This window comes from Salmo salar, chromosome ssa02, assembly GCF_905237065.1.
Source record: "Salmo salar chromosome ssa02, Ssal_v3.1, whole genome shotgun sequence".
NCBI lineage: Eukaryota > Metazoa > Chordata > Actinopteri > Salmoniformes > Salmonidae > Salmo > Salmo salar.
This window is the reverse complement of record NC_059443.1, coordinates 23,799,570-23,825,617: the sequence shown is the minus strand read 5'-3', so window position 1 is coordinate 23,825,617 and position 26,048 is coordinate 23,799,570. Positions and strand designations below refer to the sequence as shown.

Genomic DNA, 26,048 nt, shown 5'->3' with positions numbered 1-26,048 from the left:
CTGCATGCAGAGTATCAATTTGGTGTTTGTCCCATTTTGTGAATTCTTGGTTGGTGAGCAGACCCCAGAGCTCACAACAATAAAAGGGCAATAGGTTCTATAACTGATTCAAGTATTTTTAGCCAGATCCTAATTGGTATGTCAAATGTTATGTTTCTTTTGATGGCATAGAAGGCCCTTCTTGCCTTGTCTCTCAGATCGTTCACAGCTTTGAGGAAGTTACCTGTGGTGAAGATATGTATAGTTTTTTGTGTGCTCTAGGGCACGGTGTCTAGATGGAATTTGGATTTGTGGTCCTGGAGACTGGACCTTTTTTGGAACACCATTATTTTGGTCTTCCTGCGATATACTGTCAAGACCCAGGTCTGGCAGAATCTGTGCAGAAGATCTAGGTGCTGCTGTAAGCCCTCCTTGGTTGATGACAGAAGCACCAGATCATCAGCAAACAGTAGACATTTGACTTCAGATTCTAGTAGGGTGAGGCTGGGTGCTGCAGACTTTTCCAGTGCCCTTGCCAATTCCTTGATACATATGTTGAAGAGGGTGGGGCTTAAGCTGCATCCCTGTTTAACCCCACGGCCCAGTGGGAAGAAATGTGTGTGTCTTTTGCCTATTTTAACCGCACACTTGTTGTTTGTGTACATGGATTTTATAATGTCGTATGTCTTTCTCCCAACACCACTTTCCATCAATTTGTATAGCAGACCCTGATGCCAAATTGAGTCAAAGGCTTTTTTGAACTCAACAAAGCATGAGAAGACTTTGCCTTTGTTTTGGTTTGTTTGTCATTTGGGGTGTGCAGGGGGAATACATGGTCTGTCGTACGATAATGTGGTAAAAAGACAATTTGACATTTGCTCAGTATATTGTTTTCACTGAGGAAATGTACGAGTCTGCTGTTAATGATAATGCATAGGAGTTTCCCAAGGTTGCTGTTGACGCATATCCCAACGGTAGTTATTGGGGTCAAATTTGTCTCCACTTTTGTGGATTGGATTGATCAGTCCTTGGTTCCAAATATTGGGGAAGATGCCAGAGCTAAGGATGATGTTAAAGAGTTTTAGTATGGCCAATTGGAATTTGTTGTCTGTATATTTGATAATTTCATTGAGGATACCATCAACACCACAGGCCTTTTTGGGTTGGAGGGTTTTTATTTTGTCCTGTAATTAATTCAAGGTAATTGGAGAATCCAGTGGGTTCTGGTAGTCTTTAATAGTTGATTCTAAGATTTGTATTTGATCATGTTTATGTTTTTGCTGATGGTTCTTTGATATAGAGCCAAAAAGATTGGAGAAGTGGTTTACCCATACATCTCCATTTTGGATAGATAATTATTCATGTTGTTGTTTGTTTAGTGTTTTCCAATTTTCCCAGAAGTGGTTAGAGTCTATGGATTCTTCAATTACATTGAACTGATTTTTGACGTGCTGTTCTTTCTTTTTCCGTAGTGTATTTCTGACTTGTTTTAGTGATTCACCATAGTGAAGGCGTAGACTCAGGTTTTCCGGGTCTCTATGTTTTTGGTTGGACAGGTTTCTCAATTTCTTTCTTAGATTTTTGCATTCTTCATCAAACCATTTGCCATTGTTGTTCATTTTCTTCGGTTTTCTATTTGAGATTTTTAGATTTGATAGGGAAGCTGAGAGGTCAAATATACTGTTAATATTTTCTACTGCCAAGTTTACACCTTCACTATTACAGTGGAACATTTTGTCCAGGAAGTTGTCTAAAAGGGATTGAATTTGTTGTTGCCTAATTGTTTTTTGGTAGGTTTCCACACTACATTCCTTCCATCTATAGCATTTCTTAATATTACTCAGTTCCTTTGGCTTTGATGCCTCATGATTGAGTATTGCTCTGTTCAAGTAGACTGTGATTTTGCTGTGGTCTGATAGGGGTGTCAGTGGACTGACTGTGAACACTCTGAGAGACTCTGGGTTGAGGTCAGTGATAAAGTAGTCTACAGTACTACTGCCAAGAGATGAGCTATAGGTGTACCTACCATAGGATTCCCCTCGAAGCCTACCATTGACTATGTACATACCCAGCGTGCGACAGAGCTGCAGGAGTTGTGACACGTTTTTGTTGGTTATGTTGTCATAGTTGTGCCTAGGGGGGCATATGGGGGAGGGAATGCTGTCACCTCCAGGAAGGCGTTTGTCCCCCTGTGTGCTGAGGGTGTCAGGTTCTTGTCCGGTTCTGGCATGTAGGTCACCACAGACTAGTATATGTCCCTGGGCCTGGAAATGATTGATTTCCCCCTCCAGGATGGAGAAGCTGTCTTCATTAAAGTATGGGGATTCTAGTGGGGCGATATAGGTAGCACACAGGAGGACATTTTTCTCTGTTAAGATCATTTCCTTTTGAATTTCTGGCCAAATGTAAATTGTTCCTGTTTTGATAAATTTAATTGAGTGAGTTAGGTCTGCTCTATACCAAATTAGCATACCCCTTGAGTCCCTTCCCTGTTTCACACCTGGTAGTTTGGTGGATGGGACTACCAGCTCTCTGTAACCTAGAGGGCAACCAGTGGGTCCATCTCCTCTATATCATGTTTCTTGTAGGATGACAATGTCTGTATTTCTGATTTATTTGATGAAGTCCAGGTTCCTGCTCTTTAGGCCAAAGGCAGATGACCTCAGGCCTTGGATATTCCAAGATGAGATAGTGAAGGCTTTGTGTTCCATAAAGTGTCCAATGTTGTTGGTCGTGTGGTTTGGCCTCAGGCCAGTAAGTGTAAGCAGAGCCCGCTGAGCATCTGGTACATGCCATTGGCTTGGGTTAGTGTAAGAGTGGGGGGGTTGGGCCTGTTTGCCTGCTCACGGCCTGGGCGTATGTGTGACTTCCATGTTGAGGCCCTCTTTGTGGGGGTGGGGTGCATGGGGTGGGCAGAAGGGGCATAGGTCTGATCTGAGGGGGCCTACATGGGGTGTGGGCATGGTTGACTTGGGGGGGGGGGGTTGATTGGTTGGGGTGGGGATGTGGATGTGGCTGGTGGTGTTGTGGTCTGGATGTAGGTCCTCTCGGCGTGGGTCCTCTATGAGTAGGTCCAGGGGGGGTCCCGCAGGGCTGGGAGAGTGTCTCGCTGGTCTGGGCGGGGTGTCTATTGATCTGTTGCTCCTGTGTGAAGTGTTGGGGCTGCGTTTGAGAGCGATGTCCTTTAGAGTCCGGGCGAAGGTGGGCACTGCTGCCTTGTATAGGTGGACATGGTCATAAAGGCTGTTCAAGTCCAGGGGGGAGTGGTGGGCCAGGAAAACATTTGGTTTTGAGGCACAGTCACGGGAAATTCTTGCGTTTACCCACTGTATGGTAGCAGGGTGGATGTCTTTTCGTGGTAGCAGGGTGGAGATAATCACTTGTGCATTGGGGAAAGTAGAAGAAGCTTTTTCAATCACTCCCTTCAGTGCTGTGGCCACCCTTTCCTGCTGTGTTCTCAGGTCGTTTGTGCCTGTGTGTTATTATGTGGCTGGGTGACCCTAGTTGGTCCTCAGACAGAAGGTCTAGGGCGCGTTGGGTGTTTGGACACACTGTGTTTGGGAAAAAAGTGTATTTTCTTCTATATATTTCCCATTTGAGTCCATAAGGAGCACAATCTGTGTCTTGTGTATGTCCTCAGTGGGTGTGTGGGGGTTGTCAGGAGGGCTATCAGATGGCTGACAGGGGGGGTGCTCAGAGGGGTGAGATCCCCTGGGCTTGGGGTTCTTCATTTGTCTGTTCTGTTGTGATGTCGACGCTATGGTCAGGGTCTGGTGTGGACTGTTCTGCTGTGGTGTCGAGACCTTTGTCAGGAGCTGAGGTGGGCTGTTCTGCTGGCTTCTCTGCCGAGGTGGCCACCTCTCTAGTGGGTTGTTCTCTGTCACACGCCATCCCCCTCAACCTCTCCTCCAGCAGTCTGATCCTCTCCTCCATCCCCCTCAACCTCTCCTCCAGCAGTCTGATCCTCTCCTCCATCCCCCTCAACCTCTCCTCCAGCAGTCTGATCCTCTCCTCCAGCAGCCTCATCCTCTCCTCCAGCAGTCTGATCCTCTCCTCCATCCCCCTCAACCTCTCCTCCAGCAGTCTGATCCTCTCCTCCATCCCCCTCAACCTCTCCTCCAGCAGTCTGATCCTCTCCTCCAGCAGTCTGATCCTCTCCTCCAGCAGTCTGATCCTCTCCTCCATCCCCCTCAACCTCTCCTCCAGCAGTCTGATCCTCTCCTCCATCCCCCCTCAACCTCTCCAGCAGTCTGATCCTCTCCTCCATCCCCCTCAACCTCTCCTCCAGCAGTCTGATCCTCTCCTCCATCCCCCTCAACCTCTCTTCCAGCAGTCTGATCCTCTCCTCCATCCCCCTCAACCTCTCCTCCAGCAGTCTGATTCTCTCCTTCCATCCCCCTCAACCTCTCCTCCAGCAGTCTGATCCTCTCCTCCATCCCCCTCAACCTCTCCTCCAGCAGTCTGATCCTCTCCTCCATCCCCCTCAACCTCTCCTCCAGCAGTCTGATCCTCTCCTCCATCCCCCTCAACCTCTCCTCCAGCAGTCTGATCTTCTCCTCCATCCCCCTCAACCTCTCCTCCAGCAGTCTGATCCTCTCCTCCATCCCCCTCAACCTCTCCTCCAGCAGTCTGATCTTCTCCTCCATCCCCCTCAACCTCTCCTCCAGCAGTCTGATCCTCTCCTCCATCCCCCTCAACCTCTCCTCCAGCAGTCTGATCCTCTCCTCCATCCCCCTCAACCTCTTCTCCAGCAGTCTGATCCTCTCCTCCATCCCCCTCAACCTCTCCTCCAGCAGTCTGATCCTCTCCTCCATCCCCCTCAACCTCTCCTCCAGCAGTCTGATCCTCTCCTCCATCCCCCTCAACCTCTCCAGCAGTCTGATCCTCTCCTCCATCCCCCTCAACCTCTCCTCCAGCAGTCTGATCCTCTCCTCCATCCCCCTCAACCTCTCTTCCAGCAGTCTGATCCTCTCCTCCATCCCCCTCAACCTCTCCTCCAGCAGTCTGATTCTCTCCTTCCATCCCCCTCAACCTCTCCTCCAGCAGTCTGATCCTCTCCTCCATCCCCCTCAACCTCTCCTCCAGCAGTCTGATCCTCTCCTCCATCCCCCTCAACCTCTCCTCCAGCAGTCTGATCCTCTCCTCCATCCCCCTCAACCTCTCCTCCAGCAGTCTGATCTTCTCCTCCATCCCCCTCAACCTCTCCTCCAGCAGTCTGATCCTCTCCTCCATCCCCCTCAACCTCTCCTCCAGCAGTCTGATCTTCTCCTCCATCCCCCTCAACCTCTCCTCCAGCAGTCTGATCCTCTCCTCTAGAGCTCTGTTCTTCTCCTGGTCTTGTTTTTTATATTGTTGAAGTTGTCTCACCACAGTCTAGAGTGCAGATATGTCTCTCTCCACCTCCAGCACTCCGGGTCTGGTTAAGGGGGTGTTGTTGTGCTGGACTGTTGTCTGGGTCTGGTTAAGGGAGTGTTGTTGTGCTGAACTGTTGTCTGGGTCTGTGTTGACTGGAGTGTAATCACCTGCTGTTCCAGCTCCACCTGTCTTACCTCCAGCTGGGAAAATGTATCCTTCATTTCAATGAGGGAGTAGTGCTCTGTGCTGGGAGGTTGACTTTCCGCTGGGGGTTGCTCGTCTGTGGGGTTATATAATGAAGAGGTCTGGTCTGACCCACTCGGGGTGGGGGTACCTTTCTCAAGGGAGAGCTTCTCCTGCTGAGCTAATTCTTTGATTAGGTGAGAGTCCAGCTGAAACTGTTTGGGGTTGCCCTGTACCAATACTGTTCCAGACTTATAGAGATTTATATTAGCTGACTCAGAGTCCTCGTTGTCTAGTATCCTGAGTTTCCACCCCTCGTTAACACCCCCCTCTCTTAACAGAGGGGTAGTGTACTAATATAGCACTGTGCCATGCCAGGGGATGGTCTGGTTAATATAGCACTGTGCCATGCCAGGGGATGGTCTGGTTAATATAGCACTGTGCCATGCCAGGGGATGGTCTGGTTAATATAGCACTGTGCCATGCCAGGGGATGGTCTGGTTAATATAGCACTGTGTCATGCCAGGGGATGGTCTTGTTAATATAGCACTGTGCCATGCCAGGGGATGGTCTGGTTAATATAGCACTGTGCCATACCAGGGGATGGTCTGGTTAATATAGCACTGTGCCATGCCAGGGGATGGTCTGGTTAATATAGCACTGTGCCATGCCAGGGGATGGTCTGGTTAATATAGCACTGTGCCATGCCAGGGGATGGTCTGGTTAATATAGCACTGTGCCATGCCAGGGGATGGTCTGGTTAATATAGCACTGTGCCATACCAGGGGATGGTCTGGTTAATATAGCACTGTGCCATGCCAGGGGATGGTCTGGTTAATATAGCACTGTGCCATACCAGGGGATGGTCTGGTTAATATAGCACTGTGCCATGCCAGGGGATGGTCTGGTTAATATAGCACTGTGCCATGCCAGGGGATGGTCTGGTTAATATAGCACTGTGCCAGGGGATGGTCTGGTTAATATAGCACTGTGTCATGCCAGGGGAGCACTGTGCCAGGGGATGGTCTGGTTAATATAGCACTGTGTCATGCCAGGGGATGATCTGGTTAATATAGCACTGTGCCAGGGGATGGTCTGGTTAATATAGAACTGTGTCATGCCAGGGGATGATCTGGTTAATATAGCACTGTGCCAGGGGATGGTCTGGTTAATATAGAACTGTGCCATACCAGGGGATGGTCTGGTTAATATAGCACTGTGCCAGGGGATGGTCTGGTTAATATAGCACTGTGCCATGCCAGGGGATGGTCTGGTTAATATAGCACTGTGCCATTCGGGGATGGTCTGGTTAATATAGCACTGTGCCATGCCAGGGGATGGTCTGGTTAATATAGCACTGTGCCATACCAGGGGATGGTCTGGTTAATATAGCACTGTGCCAGGGGATGGTCTGGTTAATATAGCACTGTGCCATACCAGGGGATGGTCTGGTTAATATAGCACTGTGCCATGCCAGGGGATGGTCTGGTTAATATAGCACTGTGCCATGCCAGGGGATGGTCTGGTTAATATAGCACTGTGCCATGCCAGGGGATGGTCTGGTTAATATAGCACTGTGCCATGCCAGGGGATGGTCTGGTTAATATAGCACTGTGCCATACCAGGGGATGGTCTGGTTAATATAGCACTGTGCCAGGGGATGGTCTGGTTAATATAGCACTGTGCTATGCCAGGGGATGGTCTGGTTAATATAGCACTGTGCCATGCCAGGGGATGGTCTGGTTAATATAGCACTGTGCCAGCGGGGATGGTCTGGTTAATATAGCACTGTGCCATGCCAGGGGATGGTCTGGTTAATATAGCACTGTGCCATGCCAGGGGATGGTCTGGTTAATATAGCACTGTGCCAGGGGATGGTCTGGTTAATATAGCACTGTGCCATGCCAGGGGATGGTCTGGTTAATATAGCACTGTGCCAGGGGATGGTCTGGTTAATATAGCACTGTGCCAGGGGATGGTCTGGTTAATATAGCACTGTGTCATGCCAGGGGATGGTCTGGTTAATATAGCACTGTGCCATGCCAGGGGATGGTCTGGTTAATATAGCACTGTGCCATGGGGATGGTCTGGTTAATATAGCACTGTGCCAGGGGATGGTCTGGTTAATATAGCACTGTGCCAGGGGATGGTCTGGTTAATATAGCACTGTGCCATGCCAGGGGATGGTCTGGTTAATATAGCACTGTGCCAGGGGATGGTCTGGTTAATATAGCACTGTGCCATGCCAGGGGATGGTCTGGTTAATATAGCACTGTGCCATGCCAGGGGATGGTCTGGTTAATATAGCACTGTGCCAGGGGATGGTCTGGTTAATATAGCACTGTGCCATGCCAGGGGATGGTCTGGTTAATATAGCACTGTGCCATGCCAGGGGATGGTCTGGTTAATATAGCACTGTGCCAGGGGATGGTCTGGTTAATATAGCACTGTGCCAGGGGATGGTCTGGTTAATATAGCACTGTGCCATGCCAGGGGATGGTCTGGTTAATATAGCACTGTGCCAGGGGATGGTCTGGTTAATATAGCACTGTGCCAGGGGATGGTCTGGTTAATATAGCACTGTGCCAGGGGATGGTCTGGTTAATATAGCACTGTGCCATGCCAGGGGATGGTCTGGTTAATATAGCACTGTGCCAGGGGATGGTCTGGTTAATATAGCACTGTGCCATGCCAGGGGATGGTCTGGTTAATATAGCACTGTGCCATGCCAGGGGATGGTCTGGTTAATATAGCACTGTGCCAGGGGATGGTCTGGTTAATATAGCACTGTGCCATGCCAGGGGATGGTCTGGTTAATATAGCACTGTGCCAGGGGATGGTCTGGTTAATATAGCACTGTGCCAGGGGATGGTCTGGTTAATATAGCACTGTGCCATACCAGGGGATGGTCTGGTTAATATAGCACTGTGCCATGCCAGGGGATGGTCTGGTTAATATAGCACTGTGCCAGGGGATGGTCTGGTTAATATAGAACTGTGCCACGGGGATGGTCTGGTTAATATAGCACTGTGCCAGGGGATGGTCTGGTTAATATAGCACTGTGCCATGCCAGGGGATGGTCTGGTTAATATAGCACTGTGCCAGGGGATGGTCTGGTTAATATAGCACTGTGCCATGCCAGGGGATGGTCTGGTTAATATAGCACTGTGCCATCAGGGGATGGTCTGGTTAATATAGCACTGTGCCAGGGGATGGTCTGGTTAATATAGCACTGTGCCATGCCAGGGGATGGTCTGGTTAATATAGCACTGTGCCATACCAGGGGATGGTCTGGTTAATATAGCACTGTGCCAGGGGATGGTCTGGTTAATATAGCACTGTGCCAGGGGATGGTCTGGTTAATATAGCACTGTGCCATGCCAGGGGATGGTCTGGTTAATATAGCACTGTGCCAGGGGATGGTCTGGTTAATATAGCACTGTGCCAGGGGATGGTCTGGTTAATATAGCACTGTGCCATCCGGGGATGGTCTGGTTAATATAGCACTGTGCCATGCCAGGGGATGGTCTGGTTAATATAGCACTGTGCCAGGGGATGGTCTGGTTAATATAGCACTGTGCCATGGGGATGGTCTGGTTAATATAGCACTGTGCCAGCCGGGGATGGTCTGGTTAATATAGCACTGTGCCAGGGGATGGTCTGGTTAATATAGCACTGTGCCATACCAGGGGATGGTCTGGTTAATATAGCACTGTGCCAGGGGATGGTCTGGTTAATATAGCACTGTGCCAGGGGATGGTCTGGTTAATATAGCACTGTGCCAGGGGATGGTCTGGTTAATATAGCACTGTGCCAGGGGATGGTCTGGTTAATATAGCACTGTGCCAGGGGATGGTCTGGTTAATATAGCACTGTGCCAGGGGATGGTCTGGTTAATATAGCACTGTGCCACCGGGGATGGTCTGGTTAATATAGCACTGTGCCAGGGGATGGTCTGGTTAATATAGCACTGTGCCATGGGATGGTCTGGTTAATATAGCACTGTGCCAGGGGATGGTCTGGTTAATATAGCACTGTGCCATGCCAGGGGATGGTCTGGTTAATATAGCACTGTGCCAGGGGACGGTCTGGTTAATATAGCACTGTGCCAGGGGATGGTCTGTGTGGAAGATGAGGTTGCTGATGTTCCCATTTTTATAATAGTCAGCAAAAAGTGTCTCTTGATTTTCCATAAGGAGCTTCATTTTGTGATCTTTTCTTGCCTTATTATTCTTTACATACACAGGGTACTGTATATTTATTACCTCTGAACAGTGGTAGGCAGCTTCTAAGGCCTCTCCATTTGGTTGGAGTAGACTGTGCGACTCTTCTGCCATTGGGCTAAAGGACTTTGACATTCTCACTTGACACGTCAGTACTAATTGAAGTTGTATCAAGCTTGGCAGCCTTGATTTAGCATTCAGTCCTTATTAAGTAATGTCATGTATTGTTCTTCTTGGCTTTTGGAAATAAAATAGAGCTTCAGACTAAACATGACTCACTCAGGTCCAGGTAGGATGGTGTTTTCAGGTTTCTGTTGTTTTCCAGAGCATTTGCTGTATAGCGTTGGAATAATAATCTTTGGTAGTTGTAAGCCTTTCAAGTTTATCTAACTCTAAAACGATATTTTTTTAAGAACTTGCTGAAAAATGCAGGAGCTCATCTGATCATGACCTCTCTCTCTCTCATCCTTTCTTTTTCCATTCAGTCACTGCTCTCACAATCTTCAGGATGTATTTTGTTTGGTTGTAGGTATTTTCATTTCATTTTTTGTCCATTTGCTGTTTACACCTCTCTCTCTCTCTAAACCCCCCTCTCTCTCTAAACACCTCTCTCTCTCTAAACCCCCCTCTCTCTCTAAACCCCTCCCTCTCTAAACCCCCCTCTCTCTCTCTCTCTAAACCCCCCTCTCTCTCTAAACCCCTCCCTCTCTAAACCCCCCTCTTCCTCTCTAAACCCCTCCCTCTCTAAACCCCCCCCCTCTCTCTCTCTCTAAACCCCCTCTCTCTCTAAACCCCTCCCTCTCTAAACCCCCCCTCTCTCTCTCTCTAAACCCCCCTCTCTCTCTAAACCCCTCCCTCTCTCTCTAAACCCCCCTCTCTCTCTAAACCCCTCCCTCTCTAAACCCCCCTCTCTCTCTCTCTAAACCCCCCTCTCTCTCTAAACCCCTCCCTCTCTAAACCCCCCCTCTCTCTCTCTCTAAACCCCTCCCTCTCTAAACCCCTCTCTCTCTCTAAATCCCTCTCTCTCTCTAAACACCTCTCTCTCTCTAAACCCCCTCTCTCTCTCTCTAAATCCCTCTCTCTCTCTCTAAACACCTCTCTCTCTCTAAACCCCTCTCTCTCTCTCTAAACTCCTCCCTCTCTAAACCCCTCCCTCTCTAAACCCCTCTCTCTCTAAACCCCTCTCTCTCTCTAAACCCCTCCCTCTCTAAACCCCTCTCTCTCTCTCTCTCTCTAAACCCCTCCCTCTCTAAACCCCTCTCTCTCTCTAAACCCCTCTCTCTCTCTAAACCCCTCTCTCTCTCTCTAAACTCCTCCCTCTCTAAACCCCTCCCTCTCTAAACCCCTCTCTCTCTAAACCCCTTCTCTCTCTCTAAACCCCTCTCTCTCTCTAAACCCCTCTCTCTCTCTCTCTAAACCCCTCCCTCTCTCTCTAAACCCCTCCCTCTCTAAACCCCTCTCTCTCTCTAAACCCCTCCCTCTCTAAACCCCTCCCTCTCTCATCCGCAGTCCAAACAGAGAGACCCAAGTGTCGGAATCAATTAGGAGTGAGCGCCATCACAGCCGCTCTTTCACGAAGGTAAATATTAAACTGCACGGAGCGCCGGGGAGGAAGAGAGGGAGGAAGGAGGGGAGAGGGAGCCCTCCGTCCCTAATCCACCGCATCGATCAGCCGGGGATGAGGGTAATATATTATTTTGACAAGATACGATCCTCCGACGCGCACCGCTATCCCCGGCGATCGATTTCTTTTCTCTCCTTTTTTCTTCTATTTTTCCCCTCAGCAAGAGGGACAGTGTGTTGTTGAGATTCCCAGCATGTACATGTGCGCCCAAGTGTGGATGGGTGACAATGGGAACAACATTAGGAAATGTGGGGAGGTTAGTGGCGGCATTAGTGTTTCTCCTTATAAACCTTTATTGAGACGTGGTCTTGCATCTATTTACAATAACAACAAATATATACCATGGAATAGTTTAAACGGGAACGAGTGAAAAAGGCTAGTTTCCATATGGGCAAGTTAACGGGAACATAAACTAAGATTCTACAAAAATACCTGCCAACTTCCACCGAGCATCCTGTCGTTTTAGTATAATTCTATAAAACAAAAACACTTCTGAAATGATTTTACACCCCGCAGGTATTTACAGTACACCCTAACCTACGCCGGGGTTACAGTTAGTCAATTGGGCAAAGCTGACCTATTGTAAAGTTAAGTGTCCTCCCCCTATATTCCCCTCTGCTCCCGCGCCTCCCCTCCATATCGCTTTGTAAACTGTGTCTAAATGCTAAATTCCCGGATCAATTTTTTTCATTCAACCTCTCCCCATCCCCTCGCTCCCTCTGCCCCTGCTTCTGTCCCCTGAAATGGTGTGAAGTACTGTGTGTGTGTGTGTGTGTGTGTGTGTGTGTGTGTGTGTGTGTGTGTGTGTGTGTGTGTGTGTGTGTGTGTGTGCGCACACACACACACACACAAAGGCATTTATGTGCGTTTGTCAGGCCAAGACTAAGATTCAGAAACTCACAATGTAAAGATGGAAAATAATGTCTGGACAACAAATCAACTGCTTTTTGGCTCAACATTATATTCAAGTCATGGAGACCTTATGTAATAAATCAACCTATGAGACACAATACAACAGGAGGTCCAAAAGAGTAAAGACAGAACCCTATACAACAGAATGGTGCCATACAGTCCCAATGTAAAGAAGAGTGCATCAGAGTACACATGTATCTGTTTTCCTAAATAGAACCGTCCGCAGCCGATAGGGCCACAGTGCTTTCATTTCCCATGCATGGTCTCTGTTACCTATATGTCCCTCAGTCAGATCTCCTCATGTATAGTCACTGTCTGCCAACACATACAACAACACAACATCCAGTATGGACCACCTCCACCCCACAACTCTCTTTCTCTCTCTCCCTCACTCTCACATTTCCTCTTTCTGTTTCTCTTTTGTTCTGTCCTCTATCCCTCTTTTTATTGTACCATTTTCTGCCACTTTGGTCCAAGAAAAGGAGACCGTAATGCAATCTCTCCCCCTCTCCGCCCCCTGCTGTGAGGGAGAGTAGCTTGCCCTGTGTGCTGGCCCAGGGAGAAGGGGGCCAGGGAGAAGGGGGAGAGACAGGGTCAAGGTGAGCTCTAATACACTATTGATCCGCCCCAATTGAAAACCTGATGGAAATTTTACCCCCCCCCTCTCTCTGTTTTTCTCCCCTCTCTCTCGCTCTCTTCCTCTGTCTCTATTTCTCTCCCACCCTTCTCTTTCTCTTATGTCTTTTTTCCTTCCTGTGTGTATCCTCTTCTGTGTCCTTGTCTTCCTCTTTTCAGGTGTCTCCATCCCTGTTTTCTCTTGGCTTAATGTCTCTTTCAGCCACTGACCGCGCTCTCTTGTTATCTCTCTATCGCTTGCTCTCATTCACCATCTACGTCTCTCTAACTCCACCCCCCACCCCCCCTCTCTCCATCCCTCTCTCCTCTCTTTGGCTCCATGCTTTTCAAACCATGTCTCTGATAATTTCCTCTCCTTTTGTCTCCTTTCCGTATCTCCCTGGATCCCTCACTCTGACCTTTCCTCTCTTTCCCTGTATATCCTTTCCTATTTCTCTCTCCCACTTCCTCCCTCGTTCTCTCTCATCCTCACTCCCTCTTTCAGTCTGTGTCAGATGCTCCGTTTCAGTCTAGACTAGTGCATATTGATTCCTACGGCTGCTGCATGCAGTGTACAAGTTAGGGAGACCACTGCTACAGTGTATTAAACGCCACAAATGGTTTGGAGACGGGGCTGGGGACACGCCTCCCCTGCAAGAGCCAGTCAATACAACCTCCCTCTGTCAACACAGGCCAAATGTAATGCTCTCTCTATCTGGGGTATCCAGTGGCGTGTATTCATGGATGCCAAGGGAAGCCAGGCTTCCCCAAAAAAGAAAAAAACATACAAAATAATCATTTATCTTTCGTCTCGCTGTGTTGCATACATTTCCTTCAATTCGCAAGAGTCTGAATGTATCTCACCAGAGAAAGCATCCGAGCGAACGAACCAGCGCTCCTCTGTCTCAGTATGTGTAGCATATCTATCTGATGCTGTCTGGTCAGAAAGACTATGACATTGTAACAAGAAAGGGAAGCCAGTAAGCCTTGATAAAAAACATATAAGATATTAGCCAACCAGCGTTCAGCTAAACTAAGTGAGCTCTACTGTGAATAGTCCTGATGCACCAGAAAAAAAGTGTCAAGGGAATTATTATTTTTTCATTTAACCTTTATTTAACTAGCTAAGTCAGTTAAGAACAAATTCTTATTTACAGTGACAGCCTACCCCGGCCAAACATGGACGACGCGACGCTGGGCCAATTGTGTGCCGCCCTATGGGACTCCCAATCACGGCCAGATGTGATACAGCCTGGATTCAAATCAAGTGACTGTAGTGACACCTCTTGCACTGAGATGCAGTGCCTTAGACCGCATTGACAGAAAAAAGGTTGAATTGTTGCTTCTCATTGTGTTTTTGTCCTCCGGTGGCTAGCTAGCCGAAATCGACCCTTTCCTAAATTAGCCATGGATGGAGATATGGATTTGGATTTGTGGTTTTACTTAAATTCTCCATACTGGCTAATGATTATAATGGCGATTCTGATCAACTATAAATTCATACATTGCACCCCTGGCCTGAGAGGATAGAAGTTCAACATGTAACTAGATGTAGTATGCTAATGTTAACTAGCTTTCCTGGCACATCGTAGCCCATGAAAGGAAGTTAGGCTAGCAAGCAAGTATTTTAGCCAGGTAGCCTAGAACAACAACAACTAAAAGCATGTAACATTTCTATATGACAGTCATAGACCGTTTAGGCAACATGAAAGAGGAGGACGGCACTGGTGTTTCTCTACAAGTAGGCTCAGTCAACATGTTTTTTCTACTTGCACACGCACACAGACAGACAGACAGACAGACAGACAGACAGACAGACAGACAGACAGACAGACAGACAGACAGACAGACAGACAGACAGACAGACAGACAGACAGACAGACAGACAGACAGACAGACAGACAGACAGACAGACAGACAGACAGACAGACAGACAGACAGACATAAATCAGTATCATGGACAGCCATATCATATTTAGCTTACGCTGATTGGAATAAATACTTTTTTGGAATCTTTTAGTTGTAACTGTATTAGACTAAGCATCGGTGATTTGATGACGTTGAAATGTTGAAGTTGAAATGGTGCTGGAATAGTGGAGGCAGCTCCTGTTGTCTTTGGGACTTGCGGTAACTCTCCGTGGTTCTAAATCAATAGTTGTTCAGTAGTCAGAAAATGTCGGAAACATTACCTTGCTTGACCATGCTGTAAGTCATGTAACTTTGTTACATGTAATATGTTTTGTGGACTTCACCGGACAGATGTTGCTCTCCGGTTTTGTAATGAAACAAAGGTGTGGTTGAATTTATTCTGCCACTGTGTCTTCTTATTGTCTCTGCCTTTAGGCCTGTATATCACGGTGTCAAGGCATATGAACTAACAGGTTATAGAACAAACAACACAATTATCACAACACAGAGGTTGTAAAATGACTTTTTTTCTGGATTGGCTTCTCCAGTGATTTTACCCACGCACTGCTACTGGGGGTATCATACATGGACTGGGTAACCCATAGGATAGAATGTATACCCATAGAATGGGAATGAGAACCCTGTATATCTCAATGGGCTGGCTATTCTGTGCCCTAATGGTGTGTTACGGTTGTTTTAAGGATGGTAAATAATGGTACAGTTTAATTTAAATCTCAAACGACATGCAACCGAATCCAATTCAAGCCAACAATTTTCTCATTAAGACTGTGAGTAACACAGATAGACACAACGAGAACAAGGAGCCGAGCAATACAGATAATCTCAAACCCAACCCTTTCCCCTACTTAGCAAACCTGTTCTCTCTCTCTCTCTCTCTGCAGAGTTGGCTCCTATCTGAGGTGTGCTGAGTGAGAGATAAAGCGTGAGTGTGTGTCTCTATGTGTGTGATTTATGTTCTGTTGTGTACATGTCAGGCGGGAGAGCTATCAGGACCACAATCTCCCAATAGACGCACCAATGCTACAGGGACGACGGGGCCCTCTGTCCACCCCAGGACCCCGATACACATCTGGAACAACCGAACCCAGAGAGCAGAGCACGACGGCTGGGGGCTGAGGGTGGAGAGGGCAAAGGAGGAAGGAGAGGGGGAAAAGGGCCTACTTTTCATCTATATGCACCAGAGTTACCCTCCTCGCTCCTCTCCTCTTTCTCACCTTCAGTAGAAAGAAATCGCCCCTCCACCTCCTACATCACTGTATTAGATGGAAGACCGGGATTCAACATATGCAGAGTTTACCATGAATGTGGTCTCTGCGGATGCGGGGACATTGCCTTTACAATGTGCATTGAGGACAAAGTGTGATCGGGTTGAATCCTGGCCTATGTCTACCGCCTGTTTACAAGGTCATAGTTTTGATTATAGCTGGCTATTGAGAATAGAGCTGTATTATGTGGGGTGTGGTGGTTGCTTGGGTCAAGTTGTTATGGTTGCTTCATCTGTGGAGGAGTACCGACTGATACTACCAGTAAAGCTGCTTCCCCTTCCCACCTACCCCCTCTCATTCTCCTCCCTCTCTTCTTTTCTCTGTCTATGATTCCCCCTCCTCTCTAGGAAGGAATCAGTCTCACCTTAATTGCTGTTAAATCGGATTAATGACTGACCCTGGACATGTTGATTTAATAATCTCTGTTCTAGTAAATCTCCCCTCTTCCCGTACATCACTTGTATACACTCATCTTCATCCTCTCTCCCTCTGAGTCACTCTGTCTGAGTCACCAATCTTACCCCACTCACCTCATCTCTCTCTTTCTGAGTCATCCATCTTACCACACTCACCTCTTCTCTCTCTGTCTGAGTCACCCATCTTACCCCACTTACCTCAACTCTCTCTGTCTGAGTCACCCATCTGTCACGCCCTGACCTGAGAGAGCCTTTTTTATGTCTCTATTTAGGTTTGGTCAGGGTGTGATTTGGGTGGGCATTCTATGTCCTTTTTTCTATGCTTTGTATTTCTTTGTTTTGGCCTGGTATGGCTCTCAATCAGGGACAGCTGTACATCGTTGTCGTTGATTGGGAGTCATACTTAGGCAGCCTGTTTTCCTTTAGGGTTTGTGGGTAGTTAATTTCTGTTTAATGTTTTGCACCTGACAGAACTGTTTGGCTGTCGGTTTTTTGTTTAAAGTGTTCTATCTTTAATAAATTCATGATGAGCACTAACCACGCTGCGCCTTGGTCTACTCTCTTCAACGACGGCCGTTACAGAACTACCCACCAACAGAAGACCAAGCAGCGTGGTTTGGAGCATTGGGGGGAAGGATGGACATGGGAGTTGGATCGTCAACTCCGGGAGGACAAGCGAAGGGAGCTATGGGAACCTGAGAGGCAGCCCCAAAAATAATTTTTGGGGGGCACACGGGTAGTTTGGCAGGGCCAGGGTTGAGCCCTAAGCCAACTCCCCGTGCTTACCAGAGGCAGCGTGGTACTGGTCAGGCCCTATGCTATGGGGTGATGCGGACTACGTCGAGGCCGAGTATCCACAGGCCGGTGTGCTCGGTGCCAGCGTCCTGCATTTTCCGGGGGGAAGTGGGCACCCAGCCAGTACGGGCGGTGCCAGTCCTGCGCTCGAGACCGCCAGTGCGCCTCTACGGCCCAGTGTATCCTGCTCCCCGCACTAGCCCTGAGGTGCGTGTCTTCAGTCTGGCGCCTCCAAAGCCAGCCCCACGCACCAGGCCTCCAGTGCGTCAGCCCAGTCCAGCTCATCCTGCTCCTGCTCCTCGCACTAGCCCAGTGGTGCGTGTCCCTAGTCTGGCGCTTCCTAAGCCAGCCCCACGCATCAGGCCTTCAGTGCGCAGTCCCCGTCCAGAGCTTCCGGCAACAGTGCCTCATCCAGAGCTTCCGGCGACAGTGCCCCGTAGAGAGACGGCCCACAGTCCGGATCCGAGAGAGTCGCCCGCCTGTCCTCCGGCGCAGCCAGAGTCGCCCGCCTGTCCTCCGGCGCAGCCAGAGTCGCCCGCCTGTCCTCCGGCGCAGCCAGAGTCGCCCGCCTGTCCTCCGGCGCAGCCAGAGTCGCCCTCCAGTCCGGGGCCTTCGGCGAGGGACCCCGCTCTAGAGGCGCCACCTAAGTGGGGTGAGCCAGTGGTGGAGCAGGGTCTGCGTCCCGCTCCAGAGCCGCCACCGTGGAGAAATGCCCACCCAGACCCTCCCCTATAGGTTCAGGTTTTGCAGCCGGAGTCCGCACCTTTGGGGAGGGTACTGTCACGCCCTGACCTGAGAGACTTTTTATGTCTCTATTTAGGTTTGGTCAGGGTGTGATTTGGGTGGGCATTCTATATCCTTTTTTCTATGCTTTGTATTTCTTTGTTTTGGCCTGGTATGGCTCTCAATCAGGGACAGCTGTACATCGTTGTCATTGATTGGGAGTCATACTTAGGCAGCCTGTTTTCCTTTGGGGTTTGTGGGTAGTTAATTTCTGTTTAGTGTTTTGCACCTGACAGAACTGTTTGGCTGTCGGTTTCTTGTTTATTTGTTTAAAGTGTTCTATCTTTAATAAATTCATGATGAGCACTAACCACGCTGCGCCTTGGTCTACTCTCTTCAACGACGGCCGTTACCCCACTCACCTCATCTCTCTCTGTCTGAGTCACCCATCTTACCCCACTCACCTCATCTCTCTCTGTCTGAGTCACCCATCTTACCCCACTCACCTCATCTCTCTCTGTCTGAGTCACCCATCTTACCCCACTCACCTCATCTCTCTCTGTCTGAGTCACCCATCTTACCCCACTCACCTCTCTCTGTCTGAGTCACCCATCTTACCTCACTCACCTCCTCTCTCTGTCTGAGTCACCCATCTTACCCCACTCACCTCATCTCTCTCTGTCTGAGTCACCCATCTTACCCCACTCACCTCATCTCTCTCTGTCTGAGTCACCCATCTTACCTCACTCACCTCTCTCTGTCTGAGTCACCCATCTTACCCCACTCACCTCACCTCTCTCTGTCTGAGTCACCCATCTTACCCCACTCACCTCATCTCTCTCTGTCTGAGTCACCCATCTTACCCCACTCACCTCTCTCTGTCTGAGTCACCCATCTTACCCCACTCACCTCTCTCTGTCTGAGTCACCCATCTTACCCCACTCACCTCACCTCTCTGTCTGAGTCACCCATCTTACCCCACTCACCTCTCTCTGTCCGAGTCACCCATCTTACCCCACTCACCTCATCTCTCTCTGTCTGAGTCACCCATCTTACCCCACTCACCTCTCTCTGTCTGAGTCACCCATCTTACCCCACTCACCTCACCTCTCTCTGTCTGAGTCACCCATCTTACCCCACTCACCTCCTCTCTCTGTCTGAGTCACCCATCTTACCCCACTCACCTCATCTCTCTCTGTCTGAGTCACCCATCTTACCCCACTCACCTCTCTCTGTCTGAGTCACCCATCTTACCCCACTCACCTCATCTCTCTTTGTCCGATTCGCCCATCTTACCCCACCCAACTCATCTCTTCTCCACCCCTCTTTTCTTTCTTCCCCAGACACCCTTACCGTTTATTTTGCACTCTTTACAGTTCTTGCCCACTGCTTCTTCTTGACAGTCGTTGATGTTTTGCCAGTTATGAGCTCTCTCTCCCTCTTTCCCTCTCTCTCTCCTTTTTCCTTCTCTCTCACTGTCTCTCTGTCTTGCCTGCATGGCATGTTGGAGTGTGTGTGTGTTAGCACTCATCGATGTGGGCCTGTCATTGCCTCCTAAGTGCTTTGGCAATACTAGGGATCTGCTGTCATGCCAGTGCGACTAATCTCAATCGAATGACATTGAGCTCGTATTGAGACGGCGGGAAGGGACATGAGCGTGTGTCTGGATGCTCGGCCAAGCAGCTCCCTCAGTCACACACAGTAGCACAGTCTGGAAGTCAGTCTGTCTGGTGGATGGTCTGCTCTTTCTCTGTCTCTGTGCCCGTCCGTCTGTCTGTCTTTCTATCCACTGTCTCTTGTTCTTTCCTCTCCAACCATCTGTCTTTCTATGCCATCTCTCAGTCTCTTACTGTATTCTCTCCACCATCAGTCCATCTGTCTGTCTGTGTCAATGTCTGGATAGAAAGAGCAGTATGCATTTCACGCATAAGGATTATCCATTATCAAAGTCCACTAAAGCATTAACGTTTTTTGACATCACTGTCAAAGCGATAATTATGACTCAGCAAAAGAAACCCCCAAAATAAAATGAACTTGGGTTGAGAATTGTCATTAAGTCCTTTCAAAGAGCAGAAGGTTTATCAACTGAGGCCATGCTATAGTTCAGACATTCTTCTGAAGGGCGCGAGGACAGAGAAAGTGGGTCCATTTCTAAACCACTGCCACTTTAAAAAATATATATATGAAGAAAATTCTCAGACTAGCTTTGTGTTCTAAAGCTCATTTCCTCTCTGTTGCTCGGTCTTATTGTTGGACTAACATCCTATTGTCTCATGAGTGCTTCAGAAATCTGCCAATCATACAAGGTTTGTTTTTCTCAACTTTACACGTTGGGGGACAGACATAGCTGTGAGATAATACCACTGTAAACTCTCTACTAAGTTTGCACAAGCTGCCAAAAATAAGGTCAAAACCATTACAACTTCTAAGTATACTCTTCCTGTCCAGAATTATCCAGGAAACATATAGAAAGAGCATGAATCGGTTATCTTTCTCTGTGTGAATATAATGTAGAAGTAGAGATGGTCCTGTTGCTATGTCCATGTTGCTATGTCCATGTTGCAATGTTCCTCCACTTACAACTTCAACGCCCATTTTGCTTTAACCCATTTACTTTCCTATTTTCTCTCTCTCTCCCTATATCTCCCCCCCTCTCTCCCTCTGTCTCTACATCCCTCCCTCTCCCTCCTTCCCTATCTCTCCCTCTCTTTCTGCCTCCGACTTTCTCTCTCCCCCCTCTCTCCCTCTGTCTCTACATCCCTCCCTCTCTTTCTGCCTCCGACTTTCTCTCTCCACCCCTCTTTCTTTCTCTCTGCCTCCCCCACTCACTCTCTCCTCTTCTCGCTCTCTTCTTTCTCTCTTTCTCCAGTCAGGATTAAACATTTATCTCGTCAGTCCCCCTCTCCTTTGGCCCTAAACGCCGTGTGGATGATAAGAGTCGCTGGGATTTGTCAAATTGTGTGCCATCGATTAACTGACCTTTCACGCCTGCGAGTCTCTCAGCCACTCCACTAACTGCAGACAGGCCAGATAGAGAGAGAGAGAGAGAGATAGATGGATACATCTCGCTGTTATTATTGTGTACAAGTTTGTAGTTACCAGGTGTGCCGGGGAGAGAGGACAGGGGTAGGGGGCGAGGAGAAAGAGATGAGGGAAAGGGAGGGGTAGAGGAGACGGGGGGTAGGAAGAGATAGATCCAGGGAGAGTCCTTCAATTGTCCTATAGGTGCAGTATGTATGGAGATAACTGTATGCATTAAAGAGAGGTTATAGGTATTGTGACCTTTGCTACCCATATTGCATTATAAATCAGGTCAAGAGAACTACGTTTTTCTCTTATAACATACGAAACAAAATGGCTTTGATATCTTTGCTTTTATTCACTATTGAGCTTATCACTGTAGACAGACAGTGCTGATCAAAGCTCAAAAGGCATTGTGAAACCCATTCAGTATGAGGTGCAGTCACATTGGTTCAATTAGAATGAGAAAATAATTGTACTTTCCCTTTTTGCGATGCTTAGCTATAATGTTTTATTGACATGATAACAAGTATTGTCAATAGGTCTATTTTGGATTTTGGTCGTATACATTGGTAAATACATTCAGTTAGTGAGAGACAGTAGTCCTAATTGAAAAGCTAGAAGGGGTATTGTCATCAAGGGAGCGGGCTGCCACCAACCTGGACTCCCGCGTCGCCCCGCCTCAGAGATGCACCTGAGGCCGAAGCCCGAACTCCAAACACCGCACTGAACTGGACCTCTTTGGGCTGCGCTGGTTCCGGACGGAGAGACGAGGGAAGTCCCGCGTCGTACTATAGTGATGGTACACTAAAAAATGAATAGTTTCGTTCAACTTATTTGTGATTCAACCCATTTAAATAATATGTATTTTATTTAATAAACGAGATAAGGCTAATTCCGTATGTAGCCTATTGTTGGGCCTATAACCACGTCCAACACCAACACCACGTCATGTTGGCTATGAATTTGCTTCATCATGACCTAGTGCTTCCCCAAAAGAGAAGACACTCTTGGGGAAGAAATAATCAAACACACGACAAGTGGAAGATATTCGTGCTTTCTTCCAGTTGAACAGAACCGTCCCTGGGACTTGAGTTGTGTCCGGGAGGGCCACTTCAGCCTCTACATCACAGAAGATTGACAGGTGGAACCACTCCACCCCATCCGATCAATCACCTTATTTACTCTTGACTGTCATGGCGAGAGGAGAGGAGAGGACGGGTGGACTGGTGAGATGAGACAGGGGTAGCCTACTGGCTCAGGCAACGAGTATTCCCTGGAATTGAATGCCGCGCATCATCACTGAAGTGGGCCTCCTAGCGTCTCATGCACTATCGATAGGGCGCTTGCCGTCCTCGAAACTGTATTGACCGCACTAACTAGCTGCACTTCGATCATACCAAATTAGCTTCCAGATGCAAGACATTAAGGATAATAACGTTTTCAGAAATCAAACCACACGGCGCTCATTTCAAAGTAGGCTTAGGCGTTTTACCCCGAATATTTGATGGTGCTATTAGCATTAGAAAGTTGATTGTGGCTGAGAAGCAACATTCAACTACGAGGACTTCAAAACACTGGTATCGAGCCTGAACTAAATGAGAAGGTGAATACGCTGCCATGCATGGGCAAATGGTTGACCTTCAAAATTTGCTTTAATTCTACAAATGCATTTCCTGAATTTAAATATATTATCCTTCCTCTGTGTGTATCCAAAGGTTCATATATGTGAAATGATTGATATGGCTCCTATATGTAAGGTGTAACGATGCGTATGGGAACATTATCAAGAGATTATCCAGGAAAATTCAACATTTAGAAGTGGAGAAATGTCAGATTATGCATTTTCCTCAGTGGATTGATTAACATGACGATATTGACCTCAACAGGTCACGTTAAAGCCAGGCGAGACGGCAGCTCGATATGACAGACTTTTTGGACAACTGCATGCGCAGGCATTTTGTAGGCTACATACGTTAAATTGATAATTGAAGAATTATAATATATTTAAAATGTAATCGTTCATTTTGGAGTTCCTTGTCGACATATTATATTGTTGTATGCCTTTACATGTTAGTTTTCTACCAGAAAGTCATGGAATTAGAATGGATTATTTTGTAAGATACCGTTTTAAACGTTGTAACAATTACATCTATCATTATTGCAATATATTAAAATGGAACAATACTAATACTAATAATACTACTAGCCTACTACTACCAATAATAATAATAATAATAATAATAATAATAATATAGCCTACGTGTTTGCCAAAACGGCACACAAATAGGCCTACCAAAATGTGAGCAATTGTTGTTAATAATAATAATAATAATGATAATAATAATGACTTATTTAATCGATTCGAATTAAGTTAGAAACAACTCAAACTAAAATCACCGATAGCTTATAACAAATATAGCCTAATCGGACAGGTGAAGAACTTTAAGCCCAAACTCAAGATGAGGGGGAAGGGAGTGCAGGGTGGGGGATGTGGGAAGAGATTTCCCCAAATGCCATTTAATGTCGGAAATATTTCTACCAAATATTGACAAGAGAAAGATATAGGCAGCCGGGAAGAGGCGGCACAAACCGCGGAAATAATTAAATGAATGGTCAGTTTGGAGATGAGAGAAAATGAGGTTTGACACTCCCACTTAAACACTGCAAAAACTAAACCAAGACAAAACAACAAAAGACAAAACCAAAATATACAGAAAGAATGTAACTTTCTAAGTAAACAATATGCATTGAATTAGAATATATTTTTAAGTGGAATACATTGAATGAGAGTGCAGGGAATTATTTGTTATTTTTTACTTTCACAATTTCGGACATTTAGTCCATCAAAAATATATCCTTAACCAAGCTGTCTGCATTCCTTTTTCATGGATACAAATCTGCACTGTTAACTATTTCTTTACACTATTTTTCGTAATTGACGCTGAATTAAATTAAATGTATTATTATTATTATTATTATGCTCTTACCATTATTATTATTCAATATGCACAGCATTGTCATTATTGTCACCATTGTTAGGTCTATATCATAGTAATAGCAATGCAAACCAATATACGATTAGAAGAGTAGGTCTATAGTCTATTAAAATTAAGACAACTTTAATTTAAGCCTTGAACTCAGCAACTCACACTAGATGCTTGTGAGCAGTGGCAAAGTTGTGAAAAGTTAGATGATATATTGAATAATTGAACAGAGAAAAAAATAAACATTCGGTCGGGTTAGGTGGACCTATTGATCTATCTCTTAATCTGGAATAGTTACATGCATCTATTGATTTATAAACACTGTTTATCTAGAAATGTACTGGCACAAATAATTGATAAGGTACACCCACGGTGCCCATAAATATGCATCAACGTTTCACCGGGGTAAACAACTTTTTTGGGGTGGGGGTGGGGGGCAAGTCAAGTCAAACAGAGGCTAGATTATTCCAAAAGATTTGAGGGTTTTCTCTGCGACTATATCGCTGCCAGGTCACCCGTGATCAGCATCGACACATCTCCAACTCCCATCTAGGCTAAACATGAATGCGCGCGCGCACACACAACTCTCTCTCACACACACACACACACACACACACACACACACACACACACACACACACACACACACACACACACACACACACACACACACACACACACACACACACACACACACACACACACACACACACACGTTGCACACACACACACACACACACACACACACCACCCACCACACACACACACACACACACGTTGCACACACACACACACACACACACACACATCTGAATTAGAAAAGCAAATAAACTCACAATACCACTTATTTAAATTGCGATTAAAATAATATTATAATCGATTATATTCTAATAAACGTGTTATTTTTTCCACAAAATCAAGTGCACATCCAAATTTGCCTAGCCTATTTCCAACTGTATGGTGTCCCTATCACAACAAATTACACCATTGTAAACATGTGGGGCTATTATCTAAAGCCTAAAACACAAATTTTAGGTCTGATTTTGGATACCCAACCGTTTAAAAAAAATCATAAGCAAACTTTTACTCGCGCAATGATGAATGGGTCTGCCAAAAGCACTGCTTCCCTTACATGTTACATGTATTTGCATCCTGGCTCACGAGAGCGTGAAAAAGATGACACAAAGATAAATGCATCCGCGGCCAAACATTACATACACTTTGTGAAGGTAAATTAGGCTGGGTCACTCATACAGACAGAGAGATACACACACAGCCCAGGTTGCGCATAGCCGACATTAGACGCCTCTTGCTAGCCGTGTGAGTGAGTGGCTGTTTAATTGACTGATTGATACTGTGGTGTGGAGGTGAGGGTTAGACGTAAAGCGTTAACAAATAGAGACACTTAACGGCTAATCCGGGCCAGCACAGACAGCTCTGCGCGGGAGACAACCTCCCCCTCAACGAGACCGGAGAGCAGCAGTGGTCTAACATGCATGCTGGGCTGGGCAAGACGGGAGACTCAAATGTGACTCCACAAAATCTAGCCTATTTGTGATTGTTCACTATTTAAAGTAGGCTACTATCCAGACGGGAAGCCAACTACTCATTTTCAAAACTAAAATAAACAATGATATAGTTAATCGAATCTAAAGTAGCATTGTGTTAAAAGCTCAGCCTAATAACAATAACAATAATAATAATCCCAATAATATTGGTTTGTCACTTGACACAACAAAAAGTAAACTCATAAAAGAAAACACAGATCCAAAATCTAACAAACAATCATATACTTTTTCTAAAACTAAAACATTTTACGCCAAAGATATGGCGTTATAGACGATGACATACCTCAAGTGTCTTTGCCCAGTGGTTCAGTATTCTTTCAACAGCCAAAGCGTGAGCAGTCTACCCAGGTGTGAGATCACTCTCCAGGCGTTTGTTCCAGTGGCGCACCGAGCCGGGGACCGTGGAAGCAGCACTACTCTAACAACCTCGACCGAGGGAACTGACAGAGGGAG

The 26,048-nt window shown here is 46.9% G+C and overlaps 1 protein-coding gene across 4 annotated transcripts in view; it reads right to left on the bottom strand.

The window, feature by feature from the left end:
- The window catches only part of LOC106577047 (ETS domain-containing transcription factor ERF-like), a 117,318-nt gene that overhangs the window by 31,371 nt on the left and 59,899 nt on the right, over nt 1–26,048 (bottom strand). For 2 of the 4 annotated variants that reach the window (XM_045712958.1, XM_014154746.2), the window contains exon 1: nt 21,700–21,842. The exons of the other annotated variants lie outside the window; for them this stretch is intronic. The gene's annotated coding sequence lies outside the window, so the exon portion shown is untranslated. Of the gene's footprint in view, nt 1–21,699; nt 21,843–26,048 lie in introns of those variants that run through there. 4 annotated transcript variants of the gene reach the window in all.